The 13,661-nt window shown below is 45.8% G+C and overlaps 1 protein-coding gene across 1 annotated transcript in view; it reads left to right on the top strand.

Moving 5' to 3' along the window:
* LOC128301272 (bone morphogenetic protein receptor type-1B) overlaps positions 1 to 13,661 on the top strand; it is a 117,615-nt gene that overhangs the window by 1,224 nt on the left and 102,730 nt on the right. The window lies entirely within an intron of this gene.

Here is a 13,661-nt window from a genome sequence, read left to right as displayed (position 1 = left end):
CACACGATCCTGTAGTGATGCGATCGAGTTGAAGGGACAACTTTTCGCAAGAAAGAAAAAAACAAAACCAACACAAATGTGTTTGTATTGCTGGGCATTATTTGTAATCTTGATGCGTACGTGAAAGCATTCTTCATTGGCACGTAACTTTAACGAATTGATCATAGAGTGTGTGGTTGAGAGATTGGGGACGAGGAGGTTCCTTTTGCAGAGATCTGCTTTTACAAAGATGGTATACGAGTAGCAACGTCAAAAGTGCTTCTTTTAATTTAAATTTATCAATGTAGGTAACTCCTCAAGATCTGCACGCGTGCGAGAAGAGGTGTGGTCCAAGATCCAAATGAGATTTTGTCTCTAACAGAGCGTATTGATAAACCGTGCGTAATCGATTGTACCATCATACTCACCGGTTGTTTATCGTTTATTTTTGCTTCGTTTTCGTTTATTTTCGTTTGCTTCAAAAATATTATCCCAACCTAGAAGGATTCTGTCGCCACAATCTCGGTATGAGAAACTTTCTTGAGCTTGCATGTTTGCTCGTACGGGCCTTTTATTTACCACTCGATGGGGCCGTCCCAGACAATTGAGCAAACAGTGCGTATAAAGCGTATTTATGCAACCCCCCGAAGTGTTTGCTTGCAATTCAAATGATTGTAAATATTTATCAGCGGTACTGATGCAAGTACACGTCCCAGGCCGCAGACGCATATCGTCAACCTCGACAAGAGGTCCGCTCCGGAGAGGATCTGCGGGCCCATCATCCCGTGCGCTCCAACTCCAATCGCGTTGCGAAGAATCGGTCAAACCAACAACCCGGTTTTCGGTACACGGTTGGCCAACGTGTCATACGAATATTGACACATCTTCGAGGTCTCCACGGGGCATCCGTATCCGCTGCCGATTGGACTTTGAAATGAGGCGGTGTCGAAGCTGTATGCAGCCTCTTTGCAGGCTGTGCCGTGCTGTTTGTGTCGCTTCCCTTCGGGGATTCAATATCGGGCCTTGGGCAATTTTTATTGATTTTTTCTTCACGATTTGAAATTCATTTACCTGTCCGAGACTTAACCGTTGCACCGTCACCGTCTGCCTTCGTATATCATTAACAGCATTATGGGAAAATGTTCCCGAGCTTTGAGAGATCGGCCAGCGAAAAAGTCCGGCTCCCGTAAGAGGGGGAGCGGAAGAACACAAAAATAGTACGGGACACGGAGCAACGTGTTGTACTGTGGCGGACAGCCGTGATTCCTGTTTTTGTTTCCGTACACGGTTCTGGGTCAGGTTTTCCGTATGTGTGTGTGTGTGTGTGTGTGTGGGTTTGATTCCCTTAGCATCTTCAAGTACCTTCTGCGTAGAAGGTGCTTCCAGCTTCCATTACGCACCGGTTCAAACATAAATTATCGCAATTGCGCATGAGCTATCCTTTCCCGTACCGTTTCCAGCGCAACGTGATATGGAACGCACCGTTCAAAGCGGGTGACGAACGCCTGGAATGGGCAGCGCGTATCCCTTAAAAGGCGCAACGGGTCGACGGGATCGCCGGCCATCACATTCGAAGGGCAATTGGATTGCGCAAAGTGACAAACGTCCCTGGACGGATCCGATTGCCAGCGTTCCTTGCGATGGACGTGATCGAATGGCATTGACCGTAACGTCCAGTACGGTGCAACATTCATTATCGACCCGGTAGGTAGCAACCTGGGAGGAAAATATAAAACGACGCGGCGAGGTAATTTTTCTCTCGTCAAAGCGAAATAATTTTCCACGAACGCTTTAATGCCATTATCCGCTGTGTGGACCACGCGAGAGAATGTGGCAATACCGGGCCCGGGACATTTACGGGTACGGTCTTCCTCCCCGTAGCGGGGGTCCCGCGTTTGTTCGTGAGAAATCATGCGGGAAATGTGGCATCAGCACTACCGCCCGATTCACCGCAGGGGTGGAAATGAAGGTTTTCACGTTCTGGTTTTTTCCTCGCCTCTTTTGCTTCTTTCTAGTGCACCTGATAACGTGATGATCACATACACGATCTTGCAGGCAAAATGTAGCGGACGTGTACGTTTGACGACTGGTGGCGCCATGGGCAATGTATTAATAGCAAAAGGAATTCCGTCACTCGCCATAGCCCTTTTTTTAGCTGGTCCGGGATGACTATACCAAACATAAGCAATCAGAAGTCATCATGAAGTCATTCAACGACCGTTGGAGAGTTCGACTCTGCTACACATCGTGTTGTGATTAAACTATCGATACCTTGATGATCGGTTCCAGTAGCAAATTCTTCGATAATCTTCCGTATGGTTGTTGTTTTTTTTTGCCCATGATCCTTGCTTTCACTTAACCAATGTCTCTGTATCGCTTTCGCTATGTCGGCCCAATGTCGTTCGGTTACACGTGTCATTATTGTAACAGCGATTTGCCCGCAGCGTTACTATTGATCGTTAATTTAGCTTCGAGCTCTTCTCCGTTGGACCGTTAGGAACCGGTTATCGGTAATCGGGAAGCGGAACGACCTTGCCGGGAAAGACACAGCCGCATCCAAGATAGTAGCAGCACAAGAAGAAAAAAAAACGTTCCAATCGGTTGCTTCTATCCCAGGTGTGTGTGAGTGTGTCTGTCGCCACAGTTTATCCTAAAAGAGGTTCGCCATTAAGCGATGCATAACGCTTCCCAGTGTTTCGTTATACCGATCGGGGGATTTTTTTTTTTGGTTTTTCAAAAAGCCCTCAGGTGCGGAACTCCCGCTTGATGAACAACGATCGCGTCGTAATCGATTCCCATTATTTTTGACTGCACCACTCCAAAGATCAACCCCCTACTCCCCACTTCTTGGGGATTGTTTTGTGTTCTGGGCGCGCGCGTGTGGAAAATCGGATCACTTCACGGTGAGGATGAGAGAAAGATCAGCAAACGAATGGATTTATCCGGGATCGAGATCTCGCCGGAATCGTAGCCCTTTTTGCTGCTGCAAAGCGTTTCATCTGCTGTTCGGACAGCGGTTCGGTCTTTCGACACTTCAAGCTGACATCTGATAGACACTATCGCGTGATTCGATTTTTTTTTCTCGTTTAGTTTGTTTCGAACCGTTCGCCAACAAGACCCGGTGACGGGGGGAATCAGACCCATTCTCGACTGAAGTGACGCACCATATTTGCTTGGTCATCTTCGTCCCCCCCGTAACTGATATGTCCAGAGTTGTTGAACTGTGATGTAAGAGCTGATTTAAAAACGTTTTGTGTAAATATCTGAAGATTTTTAAATAAGTTCCGTTGAGAAAATAACATCAGCTACAAAACGAAAACCTCCCGCAGTAAAGATCCCACCTTATTCTGCAGCTAGGCGGTACATCAAGCCTTTCCTGTTTCGTTCCTGAAGCACCCTAATCGGTACAATCTTCATTTTGTTTTACTCTCCCCACTGCCATGCATCCGATAACAATTCGTTAGGCGCCAACTTGATTAGACGCCACAGTGTCCAGGGTCAGACCGAAGGCAACGAAAAAAGCGACTCCATCTTCATCCACATTTTAATGAGACAAAAGGTGCTAACCCGCACTCAAGATTCACCCCATTCTTGACTTCTTGGTGCTATGATTCCTAGTTGTGAAATTAATATCTCCACTTCTAGTGCCATTGCAAGGATTCCCAACTGGAGTGGAGTGTCCACAAAAAAAAAAACAGCCATCAAAAAACAGCTTTTCTACGCTCTCTGCATAGTGCCGAACTAAATCTGACGTTCGTCCGTCTATTACTTGCGACGTAAAATTCGGCCTTAGCTACGGTTTGGATAGTGTTTGAAAAATTTCATTAGTAGCACAGGCGGGAAACCTTAGCGGGATTGAAATGATACGAGATCAAACACGAACACAGGATGTTGAGAAAAAAAAACGACACATCAAAACAAAGAAACCGATCACCGGTACGTGACACGGCCTTTTGTCACAGCGAGGGGGTGGAAAATCACCGTGACGAAATGCGGGACGAGCTTATGGAGTGAGTTTATTTGTGGCGTTGTCTTTACTCCCGCGCCGCCATTAATCCGGCACAAATGAAGGTTTAACGTAATTTAAATATTATTGACTCTCTTTGGTGTGGGGTGGTGGTGTTTTTTTTCTGTTGTTGCTGTTACTTTCGTCGCTCGGGTATCGTTTTGTAGTTTCTTCGTTGCAGGGGCTTCATATTCATTTTTTTTTTGTTTTCTCGGACATTATATTTCCAAGACAGTCGAAACCTTCGAAACAGCCACGATGCTCACGTAGTAAAAATCATCGTTCGGTCGCCTTTGATATGGATATTAGGCTAGCCACTCTCACAAGCAATTCAAATGTCTTACCCGGTTCTGAAATGAATCCGAATGCGCGCGGAAATGAATCGGTTATCTTGTGATACGAATTTTATAGTTTCATCTGTTCTGGGCTGCATCAATAATCCACGGCAATCGCGGAAGATGTTTGGCCTTCCCTAATTGGAGATCACGGTTTTACGATGGGTTGGTTGTAACATCGCTTTTTTTTTACTGCTCAGTGGGAAATAATTGCATTTGGATGCATGGCAAGATGCAGAGCAGGTTGATTCGACATTGAACGAAACCCACCAGAGGAAGCCCCAGTTTGGCTTCACCTCTTCGTGCAATCGATCATCGAGAAGTCAAACGAAGTGGACAGCTCTGGTTGGGGTACTCCCGGCGGAGGTGAGAATCATAATACACGCACGTCCAGCTTTATGATTGCAACCATAAATAAGTATCGAATCGGTTTCTTCGGCCCTAGCCACCGAGCAGGATTTTTATTGCCCTTCGCAGTGCGCACCAACCACCGTGGGGCCTAATCGGGGAGTTCCGGATCGGAACACGGGGAATGTAGTTTGTACTCGTAAATTATTCCCGCCGGCTCAGCCACCGCACCATGTCACAGGTGCATATTGATCGCCACAGTGATGCATTTTGCGCATCCCACAATCGATCGTTGGTGGTTGGTTTTGTTATTTCCTTTTTTTCCAGCGCTGGCCATGATTTATGAGTGCCGCAGTGAGATGTTTTAACCGTGGCCTTTCCGTGGCCCCCGTTTGTCCTCCAGGACGTAACGGGCGGGCGTTGATTAGGTTCGTGGAGCACAAGGCGCAAGGTCCCGAAAGGTCGACGACTACTAAAGACGTGGTCGTGGTGTAGTTACGTTTGGCCGGTGCATACTAATTAACCTGTTCACTTCACGCCACTACCATCGCCCAGGCCCATCGTGTGCGAAGAAGTGTTAATAGTGTTTAAAATGAATTGTATTTATAATGAATGATTATTAATCATTTTGCTTCGGTGTGTTTTATTTTGTTTTGGTTTTGGTTTTGTATTTGCGACTTCCCCATATCGATCGGGATGGGATCTCTATAGTTTGTGTGCCAAAATAAAACGTGAGATGGATGGGGAATTTCATTTCCCCCCACCTCCGGTGTCGGGGTATCTGTTTATCTGTGTAGATAACTTTCCGGAACGCCATAATGGTTGCTGCAAAATTTCGTGACCACGATAAATCGTAATTAATGCCTGCGAAAAGGGGGGATTTTACGATCGTAGCTCTTGATTGTTTGCCTCTCGATGTAACAGACAGTGTCACGGTGTTCTAACCACACAATTATTCAACGTTACAAAATGTCTGTTTTGTAAACTTTTTTTTTGTTTCGTTAGAACTGCCTGGCCGTATCGACTTATTTTACCACGTAGCCGGATAGGATAGTCAGTCCTTCTTGTACGGGGGATTGGTCCGGATGGGAGTTGGTCCGGTCCGTTCGTGTGAAGACCGGCTCTGCTACCATCATGCCACCGGGCCGCTGTTTTCTAAACTTATCATCAACAAAACGCGTATAACGCTCGTTTCGGACCACCATGTCCAGGAAAACAAATTTTAGTTGGTGGCGACGCATAACGTTTCCATGGTAACATTATTTCCCACATCCATGGATCTTTTTTTTTGTGTGTAGCATTTTTGAATTCACATCTCTTCTTTTAACTCCTTTCTTGCAACGCCTTCTTTGATCCTCTCACCAACAATTTATTTTTCCATGTATACTATGGTTTCACCAAATGGTTTTTACACGCATCGACTTCCACAGACGCGCAATTTGAGAATGTTTTTAATTGTTGTCCTTGGGTAGTCGCGCGTTTTCTAGCAGTTTTCATTCGGAACCTTTACAAGATTTTCATAAAGATTTTAATTTTGGTCGGTGATACAGTGGGATCAGTTTCTTAAACGACAAAACTGGTACAAAATCCTATTCGAGCCGTTTCCCCGTACGCAGGACTAACTATCCTATTTAATACAAATCAAGGAAAACCAGAAATGACCATTGAACTCATAAAGGTAGCAGCATAAAAGAGGATACCATGTGTTACAGCATCTTATATTATATAGGCATTTAAGAAGCTGTTTTACTGCTTGATTCGCTGCAATTCTTCATAATTTTACCATCAGATACTACAGTTGTTGTTGTTGTTGTTGTGGTTTATTGTTTACTTCTCTGTTTATATAGAGGAAATTTTATCAAACCAAACAACAAAGAGTCTGGAGACGCAGAATATTGTGCAGCATAGTACCAATGGCCAAGACGCCATCAAATGCTAATAGGCAAAATACGTAATATTGCCATAAACTTCATGAAAACATCTTTTGTATGAAAGGATTGGTTAAATCATAGTCAACAATCGTCAGTTCAAATCATACCAGCCAAGAGAACTGGCTGCCATCATCTTCTTGATCATTGTACTTCACCGGATATTTCGGGTTTGTAATTGCGGAATTGTTGCCGTCAATGTATTGAGTTTTTACGAGACGAGAAGATTTTTGTGGGGTAAATATTTTTTTTTGCAAATCGTCTGTACTTCAATAATCCTTTACATTGTTACGATACATTTCATTCGTGATAGCTAACCAAGGTTCAGGACTAATGGCCAAATATCCAAAACACGATGCAAGATATCCAGATCAGACAAATGGCTATCTTAGACTAAGAGACGAAGCCGCTAAGGCTCAATATCTGTAAAACCCTAAAATAACAACAATAGCTCTATTTGACTTGGAATATGCTTTGCCGAATAGTTTTTTTTTATGAGAGCCAAGGTTACATCCAAGCCAAGGAATCTCGGGCGATGTGAAATTTGACAAATTATTAAAGTAAGTGAAACAAAATCAACGTCCACCAATTGGGATGTAAACCTCTTTTAAAACATCTTTGAGTTTACGCACACAACGGAATTCTGTTGCATAGCCCTGTAACCGGGCCGATTAGCTAGTATGTACCAAAAAGTGTTTGTTCGATTGCATGTTTTTCGCCATTTTACTGCACAGCATAGTAGATTATACTCTGCGTTTGCATATAACCATCCGATTGTGGGCTAACAGAGCCAGTGCTGTTAGGGTCCCAACCAACCACAGGAAAACGTTTCAGCTGCAAACTCTCACGTCCCCAACGCTGATGATGTCCGGAGTGCACATCACACTCCCATTTGCCAAGCTGCTGATGAATGGAATTATTCATCATTATGTTGCGGTATATGCGCATTCGCATTCGATTTCTCAGTATCTTGAAGCACTGTTTTTTTTTTCGTTCTTGCAATATTTCAATGCTGCCCCCTTCCCTCTTCCTGTTTTTCAACGAATGTCTTCGAGAAAATAAGCGTAAAAAAAATACGCGTCATAAATCCAAGGTAACTCGAACGGGATTTTAATGCATTTTCCAGTACGTAACACCCCAGCAATGGCAAACAGGAGAGCCCAAAAGTAGGAAAGAAAGGTGAAGTGCTTTTGGTGAAGACGAAACCGAAGAAACTGCACCATCATCATCGTCGTCATCTGGGATGATCATCGTCGTACTCTCTTCCCGTGTGGCGTCCAAAAATTCGAAGCTAAAAAAAACATAAAGCGGAAGAAATTATGAGCATAAATTAACTCCCGAAACAGCGCCACGGGGCAATGCTGTGCGCGTGTGGTGTGGATGCACCGTGCTGACCCTGCTCCAGTAGTAAACCGTCTTCTCGAAGGCCGAATAGGGAGCTGGCGAGGCAAGCAGAAAACGAATCATAATAACTGAAAACAACCCCGTTAGCGGCTCGACTCGGCCACGACGCCTGGCGACGATGAGGTCCTGTGCTTGCGGACGGCAGTTCTGTCTGGGGCCGAGCACAACGCCCCGGACAGACAGCAGCGCTCATGCGTAGTGCGATGATGATGGGCTCCAATGGCGAGATGATTTCAGGTTTGCTGCTCTTCGGCTTTTTGGCTCTCTTATTGCACGGCCCAGGCCCAACCGAATCGTTTGCGCGAAGGCTTTTGTGCGGAGATGCATTTCCAAGCTTGTGAGCCTCCAAACTTCCACAAAGAATACGGACCAAAACTGCTGAAATCGGTTCGCTATTATTTAGGAGAGCTGCCCAAGAAAGGTGGTAAGAAATTAATTTTCGTAAACGTTTAATCGTTTCTCGACTTTCCTTTTTAACCATCCGTTTTTCGGGAGACGCGACCGATCGATTGACTGATGGCTGTGGACAAAAGGGAGGGCAAGAGAAGAAAAAGACTTCATCACCGGAGACAGCATTAATGCACCGCTTGACGCGAAAGCTGAAAAGCTAATGGCGATCGTTCTCGACCGGAGCAATGAAAATCACGCACGACATTGGAAGCAACTGGAAGATCGTTATCGTATCCACTCGTGGGGAATCGTCAGAAACTGGGGACAAACGTGGTACATACTGCTTGGCTACCAGCAGCGCGATCGTAAAGACACAACACGCTTTCAAACAGCACCAAAGACGATCATCCGGGAATAACCACCCTTTTACCGATTAGCCATCGATCAACGAAGCGGCCGAATCAAACCCCCGCGGACCGAAAACCGTTTTTTGGGGGTATGGGGCAATTTGTGTGTAGCTAAAATGATTCGCTCGCACGTTCCACCGTACGATGTAATTGAAATTATTTGTAAGAAGGCGTCGGAAAGGTGGCTAAAGTAATTGGGATGGAGTGGACCGGGCCGGGTGTGTGAGAAGTAATTTGTAGCGGGCTGCTTAATGACCGCCATTAGGAAGCGATGGAAACCTTAAACGCAACCGTACGTTGTATATTCGCGATACTGTCTCGCTCGCAAGTGGTGGTTTTTATGTTGTTTTATGTGCTTTTCAGTTGCTTCCTTGCCTACCGGCCATAGAGTGTACTCTCCCGCCCGGCAATCGGCACTTTCTTTCGGTGTCGAGATAAAAAACGGCTGGTGTGATTTGTATCGTTTTGCTCGCGCGCATACTAATAACAAGCAGGGACATAAACAGTTGCCCAGCGTTAGCCATCGAGCGATCGAGCTTGTGGAGAGTATCGGTTTCCGCTCGTAGTAGGAAGATTTTATGTAAATTTAACTGCACGAGTAACTCGTCTACAAGTGGTTACATCCAGTGGAGTTAGACGATACGCTGAGAATACCGCTGGAAGAACCAGTAGGGAGTTGTTTGAGTTTATTAATTTCTCACAGTATGAAACAACTGATAGGTAGACATCGTTAGACGTCATTGTACGGAAGAGCTATATTGCTTTTTTAATGTCACACAATTAATAATCGAGTGTTGTGTGCAGTATTGCGGATCACTATCGGCTTTCGGAAAACGTGTTCGACTGGTTTGGGGATCCTATTAATGTCCCGATAAGCCTAGATACGTAATGCTACATGCTCATGCGCGGTAATGCATGTCGTCCATTATTATTATTTGCCTAAAGTGCCATCCATAGAGAGAAAACACGTTCCGCGATGCTTCTTTTGAATACAAATTACTTGAATGGTGATCTTTGCTGTGAAACTTTAGTCTTTTCTTATCGCCACTATGGGACTTCACCGTGTTTTTAGTGTTGCTGCAATTAGTTCCTAATCAATTCGGTTCTGTTTTTAGAAACTTTTTTCCCCATTTTTAACTGACAACGAACGTTGGCAGAAATCATCAATGAATATGCAACAAAAAGAAAATCCCCCAAACCCAACATGATTCGTACGATCGTCACACGAGGTGTGTGGAAAAGGACTTGAGGACACACCGCCTTGGTTTCATGCTTTGGTCACTGGCTTGGGGTGGATTTTTCAAATCAAAATAATTAATTATTCAAATTAGAAAACCTCCCCCCCCCCCCCTCCCCGAATACGCTTTGGTGCGCTTGATCGATGGAAATGAGTTTGCCATCATTCAGGCATGTTCAGCGTCGTCCTGCTGAACTTTTGAACCGTTCCGGTCTCGGACATCAGGCGCCTACGAATGGGGAACATTATAGGCTTCAATTAATGTTTGCTCTTTTCGCACGATCTTTTGCCTGCAGACCCATTTTGTTCCCACCCGATGGCGATACGGCGCAAGAGGCGAGCACCCTTTTTTCGTTTCGACTGCGAAACTTTACCCTTTTGCTGTGCTGTGTTTTGATGCTTTGAAAAAACGAGAAACTAATCGTGGTTAGGATGTGCCGAACAAAAAACCCGAACCTAACGGCTGGGATGATGTATGGCCTAGTTTTGCCGAAAAAGGTGCCCTCTTGATGAGCACGGACGCGAAGTGTCCGTGTCGTTTCGTGTGGAGTTAATGGTTGCTTTTAGGGTAGGAAGAGTTTCCATTCTCTCACTGTCCTGCGTTTGCCTTCATTGATGCGTCAAACGTTTATTGTTTTTACGTTGTGCGATTGTGCGCTTTTGGGTTCTTTCTCGCAGACGAAAAGCCCCGTTCAGGGGTTTTTTTCGTGAATGATCTTCTAATCGATCGAGCCAAAAAAAAAAATGATCCAATACCCCTTTTGAGGTTTCACTTCGAATCTGTCTGTGGAGTAATAAACAGTTATTCCTTCTCTTTATTTTCTCCCCGTGCCGTTGGGTTCGGAAATAAATTTTGAAGCCATGTTTGTTCAAACCAGTGGTCAGTTTTATTTTCTCCAGCTGCAGTACGAATCTCCAGCAGTTCACTTGTGCGAACAGGCAACAGCAGCCCGTTTTCGTATGCACGAATCATCGAACGGACGATTGATCTTTATTGTACCGGGATGAGATCAGCAGAAAATTCCGCTGCCATTGACGCACCGGATGGTATTAATGTGTTTGCTTCGAAGCAATTTGAAGCCATTTCAAGCACCGTCCAGTTACCGCATCGCAAGATTAACAGATTAAAAGATCCCCACATACACGGAGAGAGAGAGAGAGAGAGAGAGAGAGAATGGGTACAGACGGGTTTGACTTATCCATGAATGGAAATAAGATGAATATGCTACGGTTGTGAAAATTATTGCTCCATTCAGTCATCCTGCCCAAAGTTCAAATGCGTTGCGGACAGGAAAAATCGTTTTTACCTGTTTACGAAGCCAACAGACCCCAACTCGTCTCTTGGTTGCTGGTAAAGAAAATACATTCGCAAACCACCCCCATGCAGCCAATGAGGCTAATTTTTCATTCGGACACTGGTTTCTTACTGGCCGAAGAAGGAAAAAAACAAAACGGTTCGGCAGCAGCCCGAAATGTGCAATGGGGTGTATTATAAACCGGACGCTATCGTTGATCGACGACGCACATAAAACGATATGATAGCGTATCCGATGATGGATGGTAATCGCTTAGAGTGCAGCAATCGGTGGAAAATCTATTTTCGACGGCCATTCCACCGGCACAGCTGCAGCGCCGCAGCAGTCCAGCTGGTCACCGCAACCGGAGATACATAAATAAGATTTAATTGAAAGATATCAATTGCGCAGTAAAACGGCCACCAGCTCCAGCTGAAGTATGCAATGTGCAAATGAAGGTGCCTCGCGTATTTTTGCACGAAAATGGATGCGCTGTAGCGCATAATCCGCGTCACTCGTTCAACGCACCACATGCTGTCCTACTTGAACAAAGGGGGGGAAGCAAAAAAAAAAAAAAAAGGCTGGGAAGCGATAGTACAACTGATAAAAACTCGATCACTTTCCCGCAGGGCATTACGCGCAGCAGCACAAGAAAGGGGGCGTCTCGTTCGGTTCCATAAAGGTCATGCTGCCACCGTGCTCTTCGCGGTCCCGGGTATCAGTATCGTTCCGAAGGCGACACCAAATTGCGCAAAACATCGATAAAACTTTCCCTTCGATGTCGAAGTTCGATGTTGTCCGGGTTTGCCCCCGGAGGGCTTCTTCACGTCGACCTCCAGCAGCATCGGTAGCCACACAGCAACACAGATTGATGGCCAGACCGCGAGCACACCGATGGATACGATCCGTGTTGTACCCAAGAAGATCGCACACACGGATCCTGCAACTGTTTTCGCTTCGCCGCACCCGCGCGCACTCGATCAGACCAATCTGTTTCTAATTAGATCGCTTACAACCGTTTGCGGGCGTCTAATGGTGTCCGTTCTTTGGCCGATCGTCGCGCGCCGACGAAAAGTGGCTCCGCCGCTACCAAGCGACCGACGGGTCGCCCACCCCGGGGAGCTAATCGTCGTTTAACGGAAAATCTGTCGCTTCCGCTCAGGTCGCGCACCCGAAACAGGAGGGGTCCGGCCTGCCGATGCATCGCCGTTGATCGATCGATCGGATCGGTTGGAAATGCTGGATGGGGGGTGAGTTTTCAGCCTCCATTCTTTCAATACAATCGCATCCCCAAAGCCGTCTTTAAATCGGGATCTTGAATGGTTGCAATTATTGGGCTGTTTGTTTTTGGGATGCCGTGGTTCCCGTTCGGGGTTTCGTCCGTGCACGATCGATGTGAACCACAGCAACCATTGGCACAGCTAAACGGTAAGCAACATCAAGAGAAAAAAATAAAACGACACCAGATGGTCAGTTGGTAGGAGGCTACATCCTTGCTTTTGGAATAAAATTGCGACCACATTTGGGGTTTTGGCTTTTTCAGCGCTTGCTCAGCGCGCGTGTTGGGGAATGCTGATGGTGGCCGTTTTTTCTCCCTTTGCCTTTTTTCACATACACTTACATTTTAGCTTGGCTCGCCAATGGGACAACATTTCGGTACGGATCGGTGTGTGAATCATTCGCCATCGCGTCCGTCGTGTCGATCGCAGTAATACTGTCGTGGTTTCTGGTTTCAAGCTGGCCTACTTAGCCGTTTTGTTGCTCCAAATTTACCGTTCGACCGACCAAACGCAAAAGGGGTATGCTTTTGTTTTGTTGACCAAACCAACCTAATACAGATCGTTTCATGCTGATAGTGCATTTATTAATGAAGATTTATTCGTTGCAGGTTTTTGGCTTATCTAGTCACGGTGGCATTACTGGTACGGTGTCGAACGCAACAACCACGGGACGATTTTTCCCCTTCCCCTTAGAAGTACGACAACAACGACAAAAAAAGGCAAACCTTCACATGAAAGCTGAACTAAACGGCCCAAGGAAACACGATTTGTTGCGGGCAGTAATATCCACAAGATAAAGTGCGACCCATTTGTGTGACAGAGTTTACGTACTATTGCAAATACACCAAATAGGCAATAGCCCTAATGGGCATGCGCTCAAGCGTACAACTGCGCCGCTGGATTGCGTGCGGATTGCGTGGTTCAGTAGCGAAAATGATCGCTCCTTGATCGTACAATTCGTTCGGGCAGCATTTATAGTAGCCCCGTCCGTGTCGTGTGGCGATGGTATAAGGATCGGTCATATCGACCGGATTGCTACTGCACTTAACCAC

This window comes from Anopheles moucheti, chromosome 3 (genome assembly GCF_943734755.1).
Source record: "Anopheles moucheti chromosome 3, idAnoMoucSN_F20_07, whole genome shotgun sequence".
Classification (NCBI taxonomy): Eukaryota; Metazoa; Arthropoda; class Insecta; order Diptera; family Culicidae; genus Anopheles; species Anopheles moucheti.
The sequence above is the reverse complement of the archived record's forward strand: the minus strand, read 5'-3'. Positions and strand labels throughout refer to the sequence as shown.